Source organism: Chroicocephalus ridibundus, chromosome 3, assembly GCF_963924245.1.
Source record: "Chroicocephalus ridibundus chromosome 3, bChrRid1.1, whole genome shotgun sequence".
Taxonomy (NCBI): Eukaryota; Metazoa; Chordata; class Aves; order Charadriiformes; family Laridae; genus Chroicocephalus; species Chroicocephalus ridibundus.
Genome location: NC_086286.1, coordinates 46524167 through 46536502, shown reverse-complemented (window position 1 = coordinate 46536502; position 12336 = coordinate 46524167). Strand labels below are relative to the sequence as shown.

General features: G+C 41.5%; 1 long non-coding RNA gene across 1 annotated transcript; it reads right to left on the bottom strand.

Moving 5' to 3' along the window:
- Positions 1-90: 90 nt before the first annotated feature.
- Positions 91-3033, bottom strand: LOC134513852 (uncharacterized). Its single transcript, XR_010070524.1, has 3 exons — positions 2734-3033; positions 1313-1400; positions 91-547 (listed from the first exon to the last, which is right to left on the bottom strand). It is a non-coding gene; the product is annotated as an uncharacterized LOC134513852 (long non-coding RNA).
- Positions 3034-12336: the final 9303 nt, after the last annotated feature.

Genomic DNA, 12336 nt, shown 5'->3' with positions numbered 1-12336 from the left:
GGAGCGGGGGAAACCCTTCCCCGGTTAGTCTTTGTTTGTGCAACACTGCTGTTGAATGCCCCTTCTAAAATTAAAAGCCATCGTATAGTAACAAAATAGCGTTCCAGAGTAATCCCTTACCAATCTAGGAAAGAGTCGGGGTGCTTTGCTTTGGCCAAGAACTGCAGCGGCATTGAAAGCTGCTTCTGGAGCGTTTTATTCCAGCAAAGAACATGTCGCCTGACATTAAATTCCAGGGAGGATTTTAGACAGTCAAAGTGTCCTTAACCGCGGCCAAGAATTGACGGTAGCATTCTTGTTCTTGCAGAAGTACGTTATGAGATGTTAACAGTCCGAGCTCAGCTTCGCATCTTACCTACAGCTGCCACTTTGACAAGTCGGGTGGCTACGGACCAACCTGCCAAGAGGGCAACCGTCTGCAGAGCACCACGCTGGCCAAAGAGGTTTAAACAGGACTGGATGGAGGAGAGCGTAAGATTATCAGCACCTTGAGAAGTTATTAGTCTCTGGTCCCTCTAAACACAGATAACAAATGTTTCCTGCACTCCTGTTGGGTGAATGAAAAAAAAAAGGGATGTGGATAAATAATCAGAGGCTTCTCAGAAGCTAATGTATAAACTAGAAGTTTATGTTTAAGAGATGTAGGGCTTAAATTAATGCTTGCTGATGCTATTCTATCAGAAACACATAATTTAGTAAAAGAACCTGATACTATGAAGTATAATTGAAAAGAAGGATTGAGTTTTTAAGAAAAGAGGACTAAAATCTGCTTCTGAAAATCCCCAAGCCGTGAAAAGTGCTTGGAAAATGCTTAAAGTCCTTCCAGACAGCTTAATTAAGATTCATTTTTCATCAACTGGAGTGAGATATTTAAAGGAAAACCAATGACTTTAACCTGTATATATTGGGTTTAAACAGCAAAAGGAAAATGTTTTGGAAATACATCCTCTTTAGTTTGTTTGCGTACTTAAACATATTGAATATGCAATTGAGTGTGTACTTGTCAGTAAATAATAGTGCTAGGAAAAGTACTTACACAAAAATGCTATTGTTATTAATCACTATTTACATTTGACTTGCCTTTCAGCAGGTTCAGCTCCAGAAATAGAAACTGCTCCAACTGCTAATATTAGTCTTTATTTGCCTATTTTCCTTGTAGTCAATATGTTAGGTTCTCTCCCCACGCCTTACCCCAGGCCAGATGAACTGATGGGCACCTTATAAACATGTCTGGGAGTGATTACTTCCTTGCAGACAAAACAGAGGACCCAGTTCCTTAATTATCTTGCTTTCTATACAGCGGTATACTTACCATGCTCAAGGATAAAGGAATATAAAATGTACGCAACAGGAGAAAGCTCTTCCTTCTTTGATCTTCCACATTACAGAAACAGGGTGTCCTGGTCAAAAGGATAAAATATATATGCATTTTTTGTTAGTCATGCAGGAAATGATTAAAAATGCAGTTTACTTGTAGAGGATAGTTGTAGAGGACTCGACTTTCCTACTCAATTTTCTGTCAGATTCTCTGCAAGACTTTTAAAGCCAAAGATGTAACCTAAGCCTCCCAACTTCATCATCTGTGGAAGATGCAAGCAGTGGCACTTCTCATGTTGTCGATAACATTGAAAGTGTGCCCCTGTGTATAAACGGTGAGATGATGAGACCCAACCATTAACCTGGTTTTCAGAAGTTCCCATTAACGAAGCAGTCTCAGTTTGCATTCTGGAATGCTTTTATGAGGACTAGTATTTGGGGAAAGCAAGCTGATTTGGAGTGTCTAAACATGGATGCAAGGTACCGAGTTTTAGGCACACTTTTTGAAAAGTCTTGGCCTATATAAAAATTAGATTTTTCCAGAGATTTTAGAATCATGAAACTATGAAAATACAAATGGACCTGGAATATAACTTCTAGATAATGTCAAACTATTTTCCTGGAAGACAGCAAATGTTGGTTTGGTTTATGCCAATTCTAGGTATCATTTACCAAAAATACACCATTTTCATTCTGCGCTTTCTGAGCAGATTTACTCTTCTGACATTGCAGACTCAGGTTGTAGCTCTGGCACACAAAGCAAGGTACAGGCACAATATACTGGGCACAAGAGCTGGAGACAGAAGAGACAAATTTTTGTCCCCAGGCTGCTTGCAAATTTAAGATGCTGCTTTTAAATTTGCATAATGTCTCTGGATAGCATCTCCTGTCTGACATGGAGGAGACATGTGTGCCTTGATGAATACCAGAGCCGTAGTTATGTACCACAGCTAGCCAGTCCATAGCATTCATTTTTTTAATGTTTGTTTGCCTAATTATTGCCCCAAGTGGGTGACTGGGGTTTTTTTTAGGACACTAGCAGCAGATGAAAAGAGCAAGGAGCAGGGTAGAGCTGTGTGCGTTTTAGCAGAGTTTGTCCCTAGGGCGTTGTGTGTTTTATTGATCTCTGTGTGCTCCATCTGAAAGCAGAGGAAGGACTGGTGAGAGATTCCATGTTGGGGATTTTGGGCCTTAACTTTCCTCACACCTTGCAGTGTATTATCTGATGATCTAAATAACCTTCAGTTACTTAAAGACAAAATATTAAAAGAGATTACAATTCAGGGTACAAAGGATTTTATTAGAGTTTAGTGGGTTGTAAATTTGCATCCCAAGAGTGTGTCTTATTTTTTTCACAGTGTTCATAACCTAAGGAGGTTCAGTGTCTGTATTGAGGAATTATTGAGCCTTTCTTACCTTCCTTGGGATCTTTAGAAGAAATAGGTTTTGTTTATTTTACCAAACAGAATAGATGTCTCCCTGCCTCCCCTTTCGTCTTTCCGATCCAGACGAAGTGCAGATGCAGCGAAGTGCAGATGCAGCGGAGTTCCCAGATTCCTTGGCTTGGGCTATTAAAGCTGTCAGTGTCACTGGGGTCTCCTGAGGACAGACAAAGGAATCCTGCAAAACCTGATCTCTCGAAAACAGGCTGTCTTGCTGACAGGCCTGACAGCTCATATCATTAGCAGCAGCAAAGAAAAGTCAATGGTATGGGACCAGCCAGCTCTAAGGACCGTGATGGACAGGCATGAAGAGAGACGATATTAGAATCATAGAATCATAGAATTGCTGAGGTTGGAAGGGACCTTTAAGATCATCGAGTCCAACCTTTAACCTACCCTGACAAAAGCCACTTCTAAACCATGTCCCTAAGTGCCCCACCTACCCTTTTTTTAAACACCTCCAGGGATGGTGGATCCACCACCTCCCTGGACAGCCTATTCCAATGTTTAATAACCCTTTCAGTGAAAAAATGTCTCCTAATATCCAATCTAAACCTCCCCTGACAGAACTTGAACCCGTTCCCTCTCGTCCTATCACTTGTCACCAGGGGGAAGAGGTCAGCCCCCATCTCTCTACAACCTCCTTTCAGGTAGTTGTAGAGGGTGATGAGGTCTCCCCTCAGCCTCCTCTTCTCCAAGCTAAACATGCCCAGCTCCCTCAGTCGTTCTTCATAAGGTTTGTCCTCCAGACCCCTCACCAGCTTTGTAGCCCTTCTCTGGACACGCTCCAACACCTCAATGTCCCTCTTGTAGCGAGGGGCCCAAAACTGAACGCAGTACTCGAGGTGGGGCCTCACCAGTGCCGAGTACAGGGAGATGATCACTTCCCTAGTCCGGCTCACCACACTATTCCTGGTACAGGCTAGGATGCTGTTGGCCTTCCTGGCCACCTGGGCACACTGCTGGCTCATATTCAGCCGGCTGTCAACCACCACCCCCAGGTCCTTTTCTGCCGGGCTGCTTTCGAGCCACTCTGCCCCAATCCTGTAGCGCTGCATGGGGTTGTTGTGACCCAAGTGCAGGACCTGGCACTTGGCCTTGTTGAACCTCATACCATTGGTCTCAGCCCATCGGTCCAGCCTGTCCAGATCCCTCTGCAGAGCCAACCTACCCTCAAGCAGATCAACACGCCCGCCCAGTTTAGTGTCATCTGCGAACTTACTGAGGGTGCATTCGATCCCTTCATCCAGATCATTGATAAAGATATTAAAGAGAACCGGCCCCAGCACCGAGCCCTGGGGGACACCACTTGTGACCAGACACAAGTTTGGGCAGCACACAGCGTGCAGCCGGTGCGGCGCGAGGCCTGTGCTCATTTGTATACTGAATGGAGGCAAGAATCTAACAAGATTTTGCACATGGCTATCTTCCTTAATGGTCTCTTAAGGGAGACTTACTAGTCTTCCTTAAAAAAAATCCAGATATGGCATGACTACGTTCTCCTTTATTAAGAAATTCAAAGAACTGAAAAGGTCAAAGAGGCTGTATTTCCTTTAGAGAAACCACATTGATTTGACTCTTTCCATCATGTTGGTTAAATGCTTCAGGGCATGGTTGCAATGGAACTAAATCTTGCAACCCCTTCATACTGGTTGATCATAAAATGTGAACCAATGTGAAACCAACATAAAATGTGGGCCAGTGTGAACCTCATGAGGTTCAACAAGGCCAAGTGCAAGGTGCTGCACCTGGGTCAGGGCAATCCCCATCATCAGTACAGCCTGGCGGATGAAGGGATTGAGAGCAGCCCTGCAGAGAAGGGCCTGGGGGTACTGGTAGATGAAAAATTAGATATGAGCTAGCAATATGAGCTCACAGCCCAGGAAGTCAATCGTATCCTGGGCTGCATCAAAAGAAGTGTGGCTGTCAAGTTAAGGGAGGTGATTCTCCCCCTCCATTCCTCTCTAATGAGACCCCACCTGGAGTACTGCGTCCAGCTCTGGGTCCCCAACAGAAAAAAGACATGGACCTGTTGGAGCAGGTCCAGAGGAGGGCCATGAAAATGGTCAGAGGCCTGGAGCACCTCTCCTACAAAAAGCAGCTGAGAGAGTTGGGGTTGTTCAGCCTGGAGAAGAGAAGAGAAGGCTCCGGGGAGACCTTATTGTGGCTTTTCAATACTTAAAGGGGGCTTGTAAGAGAGATGGAGTGAGACTTTTTACCAGGGCGCCTGTAGTGATAGGACAAAGGGTAACAGTTTGAAAGTAAAAGAGGGTAGATTTAGATTAGATATAAAGAAGAAATTCTGTATGATGAGGGTTGCAATGAACAGTAATGATCTGTATCACACTGCAACGTTCTGTAAGTTTCAGCTAAAATAATGTAATAATTTCTGAAAAGTTAAAGAAGTTAACTAAGAACATTAAGAAAAAAATCTACTTGTTTTGTTTAAAATTATTTATTATTTTGCTGACCTTTTTTTTAATGAAGCTTTAGTATCCTCATGCATTTGGAGCAGTGGCCTTAAGTTTTGATGAATTATGTCAGCAAAACAGCATTGTAACTTGCTCTTCTTCCCTGATGGTTTTTACACAGAAGTTTTAACAGTTTCAGCACATGGGTCTGATTTGTGGCAGAAGGCACGGTTAGACCAATTTCTCTGAGGTCCAGGACTATTCTGTAGGGTCTTCCTTTCACTGGCATTGCAAGAACCTATCAACCAAAGAGCTCTGGCATTGTATTCAGGCAAAGATAACCCAACTTTCCTCAACTCACTTTCTTTTATGGAAAAGTGGAGCTTCACATTTCACGTCTTCTTGCAAAGTGGTCACATGAGCATCCGGGTGGATGCCCAAGTCACCACCCCTTATTCTAGAGAGGGGTAAATTAGAATATCTTCGTCATCTTCTGGAAAGAAGGTGTTGTTCAGTTGCACTTTTTTTTCTTTAATCAGACACCGCCTAACCTGCACAAGAGTTGATTAACTACCATACAAAATTGCCTTGCAGGACATCACAGTCATCCAAACGTACCAATACAACAAGAATAAAGTTCACAGTCTCAGTTGACTCCTTGTCATGTTCGTGACAATTAAAAATAGAAATGGATTCAAAACTACCTATATGGTAGGAGCTAAATCTTGACAGGCACATCTCAGAGAGCGAACAGGGGAATGTCTTGCACAGATGTGGGACAACAGCAAACATCCAACCATCAGGCAACAGCCAGCTGGTGGGGTGAGCCACTTCATGTGCAGCTAATAGACAGTTATGTTTAACAAGTGGCATGAAGACTTCAGGATGCAGCTACAGAAGAGAATAAGGTTTATAGGAAGTCGTGATGAGACCTAGGACAGCAAATACACTTTTTAATCATATGCCTGGAAGAGAGTTAAACTGCTGGGGGAATTACAAAGTAGATTGGCCACATATTACTTATCATTTCACTATAATCGATCACTGGATAGATAATATTCAGGCTATGTTTCATTAAAAAAAAATTACATGACTTGGTGCTATTTTCCCCTCGTGGTGCTTACCTTGCTTTAGGATGGACATGCTATGCTGGAGAATGCACCAGATGGCTGCTTCGTTTGTTGCAGAAGACACGAGCTGAATGAGGCGGAACCACAACATTACAAGGCTAAGGGTCATTGCTGCTGGGGAAAACTGGGTTCTGTCATTGTGTGATACCAGGAAAATAATGAAAAACATTTCATGTTGCTTTTTTTCCCTTAGTTTCTGGGCATTTGACTTGCAAGAGTCACTCCAGTTTGTAGAGTTGAGGATTTGGAGCTGAAGCCTGAGCAAATGGGAACATCGTTTGAGACATTGAAAGAGCCAAGTGCTCTGAAAAGGCAGGTACAGACAATCTCACCCGTTCTGTTCAGGCTTTGTCTCAGCTTCCCACTGTACGATGGGAATAGTTCCACCCTCGCATTCCTCCAGGATACTGTAGAGATACTTTGTGAAGCAATCCGTGATGAGAAGCTCATCAGGGAATAGCTCTACATTGAAAGCAGAAATTTGTGAGTAAATCAGGCCCGGGGCTGCACAATGAATAAAGACACCAAAATAGTATCGAGTAACTGCTCATTAACAGAGCATTGCCTATACTGTGCCTTGTGGGAATTCCTGCAATGACAATCTGGAAGAGTAGTGCATACAAATGAGAGAGGCAAATGGAAGATGCGTAAGCAAATTTAACTCTGACATTTCTTAAATGAGTATCTTTTAATGTATTTTTTGCATTTATTCAGATTCTATTTAAATAGCCTCAAATGTGCTCACATCCTTGTTGCAAGTATTTGTTTAGCTGGTATGGGCAGAACTGTAAAGAAATATAATCACTTTTACAGACTGCTAATTTCTCATGAATAGATATGTCATAGTTGCTCTCTGTAGTTACGTTCCAGAGTCTGCAGCAAACTCCCAGAACAAGACAAGACACGTGCTGTCTTGAGAAAGAAAAAAAGGCCTGAGAAATTCTATGATTCTATTATCTATAACATTCTTTATATTCTCAAAGTTTCTGTTCGGTATTTTTTCATGAGATTCTTAGCACCTGAAGTTTTTTCACCTGATCTTTTAAGGATATGACTAATATATTCATATCAGCACTGCAGATATATATACATTGGAAATCTGTGTGTTGTGTTCTGATGAGGATAAAAGCTGGTGTGCGCTCCAGGGGGAAACCTCTCAGACAAGAATCAGTACAAGAACCACGGTAGTGAACAGTCTTTGCAACAAGAAAGTTAAGAGTAATTTTACAGCAAAAAGTCACATGAGCCACACTTGCCAGAGAGAGGCCATTACACTGTAAAGATCTTTAAAGTCACTACTACTTGAAAGGTTTTTAAAAAGTCACAATGGCTCTTTTCTATAAAGTTTGGCTCGTTCCTTTCTTTTACTGAAAAAAGTGCATCTCTTTAGAGCATGCTGTAGAAAGAATGAAGGGCTCAAGCACGCAGCCTGAAGTTCAAAGGCACGGCAGGATATGGTACAGAGAGAGGCTACACAACAAATAGATTTTGTGGGATGGGTGGTCTTTTGAAACATCCTTATGCCATGTCTAGTGCATTTTCTATAAAATGCTATTCTAAGTGTAAGCAGTGGCCTAAGCTGTGTTCTGCCTGTATACTTATGCTGTGGCATACGAGAAAGTATTTGGCATAGACTCCAATAACTGGGGAAAAAAACCCCACCCCGAAAAGAAAAACCCAGCAGTCAGGAGCAAAGCTTGAGTGTGAAGGAATAGCGTGGCTGTCAGTGACATGAAAGCTGTTGCACGGCTCTGCAAGGAGGAAGGCAAATAGGAGAGATAATTAGCAGCTCTCTGCAGTGGGGGCCCGCTTGGCTCTAGAGCCGGGCATTAGTGCCCTTTGCGGTCACATCACCTGCTCAAGGCAGCAAAAGGCAAAAGCATAAGTGGTGACACAACTGGTGGCAATGAGGAACGGGCATCCGAGTTACATGTGAAACTGGAAAGTGAAATTCAAGAAGGGAGTACGCAGCAACTCCAACTGATAAACCCAAAGATTTCCACAACTTTTAAAGTGTTTTTTTAGCTAGACACCCGACCTATTTAACCAAATCGTGTATTTGACTTTTGTCTTTTTCTAAACTGAGAAACCTGGAACTGAAGCGCGAGGCTGCACCACACCCCAGCAGTATCACGGTGACAGGCGACACCTTACACAATGCAGACCATGAAAACAGAAGTGCTGGCGCTCTAAGAACGGGTGTTAACTGAAAATCTCCCTTTGAGGTCATTTCTAGTTGACGATATTTTTTTCTGTTTCAGTCGTCTGTTTATCACTTTATCAGTAGGTGGCAGTAATAGACGATCCTGTGCAAATCCTACTGTAACAGGAATTTGGGAAAGAAAAGACCCTATCCTAGGGTAAAGCTGATCGTTTTGCTTGTTCACAAGTGCAAGTGGTGTAAATGTATTGGCAAACTCAGACATACATCTTCCTCTAACAGACAGAAAATTTGTTCCCATACCAGTGCTGGTATTTATGGCTGTGCTTAATTTAATAGTGCTATAAAGCTGAATTCAATTAGATGCAAATGTACAATATTTATTCCAAATATCATTCTCCCTAAAGATTAAATATGTGGGTGCCTGTAACATTTGATATAGCACTTATTCTGGTAATTTTGCCCACTATTTTTCACACATTTCAGTACTATTTAAGTCAGTCTAATGACTTTAAGTATTGTTAGCTTTCAGTACAAGAAACCTCTGTTTCTTAGGAACCACTCCCCCCCCAACTTTTCTTTAGTCTCCTTGAAGACACAAATACAGATTCTGATGCAGACCCAAAGGAGAGTCATAACGATGGCATTTTCTAGTACAATTACGTATACTTGTTTTTACCCCTATACAATGAAGAGATAAGAAAAACTACATAACCGGGTGCTCCCAAAGTACATCTTTTGTTACTCCTTTCATATGAGAAATCCAACTGGACAGATGACTGCTATATTAAAGTTCCAGGCTTTAATACACACCTTTACAGACCGTCATTCTTAAAGTGTTCTTTCCTTCTGCTGGAGCTGATCCTATTGTAAATCACCGCAAAAATGCTTTGTTACGATGTCCTTCCAAATCAGTTGGCAACACCTCCTGTATTTACCTTTGTGTCACTAACAGCGAAGTCAGTATTTATTTTAATCCATGGTGTGACCTAGAATAGCTTAATTTAAACTTCCTTCCATTTTCTCCCTGTTTTTGACCACAATTTTGTAGAGGCTAGCGTAAAAATCTTGCCTATTGGCACCAGCCAAGCACACTGCTACTAATTTAACGCACGGCATAGGAAGCAAAGAAAGGTAATTTTGTACATAATAGAGAGGAGGGAAATAGTTTTCAGTATTGAAATGATAACATTTTAAATGAAAGGTAAACCAAGGAGATTAATCTGAGGAATGCAAAACAGCTGGCCCCGCAAGTGCTACTGATACATTACAATTTACCATTAATCCACCACTGGGACCTCTCATTTCATCAGAGCAGCAAGCACTAGGATATGAAGAAACAATTGCTAATAATATGTCAAAAACTTCTTGAATGCAACTCCTGTTCCGAAGTTCTCATTCCGTGAGATGACAGCACCAACTCACACAGCTAGCAGTGAGCGTGCATCATTTTCTGGGCCTGAAATAAAAAGTGACAAGCTTAATGGCATATGACATAAAACTGAGAGAGAGATGAGTACAATGCTAGGAGCCTAACAGGCCCGGTCTTGTTCTCACTGAAGTTAGTGGGAATCAAAGCAGGCAGTCTGACGAAAATAAAAACTCATTGCTTCAGCCTACAGGATTCCTTGCTGTGAGACAAAGCCACATCTTGGAGGGCTTTTTTTTTTTTAAATCATGCTATACTTCGTGATAAAATATGTATTTACTTTTAGAAAAGTCCAAGTATTTTCAGATATTTTTGTGCAGAGTTTGAGGCAAAATGTTTGAGCGTGAAACTCAACTATCAGTAACAGATTATCTAAACCACCTCAAAGGTCCAAGCAACAAAAGATACAATAATGACAAAGTCATTTTATGGTTTAGAGGGACTGGAGGAAAAGACATTCTTTTAAACATTGATTTATGGATCAAGCTGGCATAAAAAACCCAAATGATGCCATTCCCTTCAGAGAGTCAGTACTTTGATGGTGTTCTTGAATAAAGTCATATATTCTTATGTGATCCAAAGGTGTTACAAATATTTTGAACTCATGATCTTCCAGGTGTGGGCCCCCCTCCTTTTTTTTAAGCCCCCTTCAAGTTAATAATTTGCCAGTAGTATATAGTCATTCAAGGAACTGGTAAATAAGGCCCAGTGATATTGGAGAAAGTTGTACTGTTTCCACTAAGGAGTTATGCTTATACTGTTTAACCTCTTCAGATGTCCATTATAGACAGCTGCTAAAATAAATATGCAATTTACAGTACTTTGTGCGCTTCCTCTTTTAAAACTAGAAGCATGAAACAATCTTAATAGATACTTTTTCTTTTTTTACCTGATTAAGTTATAAACTGATGAAGGAAACCACAAATATGGGAGTCAGCTATTAAAAACATAAGAGGTCCAACACTTTCACTACTTCAGGAAGATTTTGGAGAAAAACCTTAAGTCCGAAACGATGACATTCACCTCTTCTGAAAAATAATACTGGATTTTTGTAAAAGCAGCTCTTGTAACTAGCGATGCTCAAAACTACTGTGAAATGTTTCAATCTCAGGACCTCAGATGCTAATGTTAATTGGAAACAGAAAGCAAGCTGTTTGCAATACTGTAATAAGCTGTGGCAATTTCGTTATTTTAGATGGGAATGTTAATGATGAGCCACAAATGCAAGTTGTTACAAAGCCTTTGAGAGTAAAGCTGTATGCCCTATATTCCCCTCCCTTGCTGTTCCAGTTAAAACCATACATGCGGAAGGACAAATGAAAATGTTGCCATGGCGATCAGAGCAGTTACCGAATCATGTACAGTGTAGGAAGGATTCCCTAAAGAACCTTATTAAGCATTTGTTGCTCCTTTTTAACAAATATTTTCAGAAAGCGATTTTTATTTCGCTGTCAGTAAAATAGCTACTCAGTTAGCTGAAGCCTGTTTCTCACCCCCCCAAAATAAAGCTGAACACACCGTGCATTAAGAAACGTTCTTGTTAGAAGTTAGGAATGGGAAGCTTAAGCTGAAAACTTCAAAATAGGAACCAAGGATGAACCTGGTCAAGACAAGACCCAGTCAGGACATTTGATTGTTTTTCAGAATAGGTACTGGGAAGCAGCTCTCTGTCTACTAGATTACGGATGTCTTCAGCTGCCAAATTAAAAACCAAACCTTTAAATGAAAGACATCCCAAAGACCTGTTGGTTAGAAGGAATATAATTTTTTTTACAATAATATTACAGGAAGTAAATTAACACGGTGGTTCCGTGTTAGGCAGATGCGGTGAATAAGCTAGCCGGCAGCAGAACCACAGTCCAAAGCCACCCGTCTCCTGTGACTAGATTGGTAGCTGAATGCAGCTGGGTGCGACACATTATCCAAGTTCACTGGCAAAGAAAACAGGACTTGTACAATGTAGACATCTTGTATTTCCACTGCACAAAACAGTACAACAAGCATTGATGGAAACTGCTAAAAATAAGCTGGAGCAGGTACGTGCACTTTGGGCTAAATGCAAACAGCTTCATTCATTCACCAAACTGCCCTTTTTTAGCACCTAAATTCAGCATTTAAGTATATCCCAAGGTCCCCAGTTCCTCAGCTAGTCTTTGCCTTGCAGGTATTTAAGATGCTCCTGGAATCCAAGTTTGTGCAGAGGAAGCGTGCAGCATTATGGGCGGCTGTTCACAGCCTCAACTCAGACGAGTGCAGTTCTCCAACAAAACTGTCCCCTGCCTTACACATGGGGCTGACTTCCCAGCCATTTCCAAGGAGTGACATTTCCAGTGCACTGACACACTCTACAGACAAAGTACTGCAGTGAGGGAACTCTACTAACAAATCAGACCAGAGAGGAGCTTTCTTTTTATTTTGAAGAAGATTTTTTTTAATTTTTTTTTTT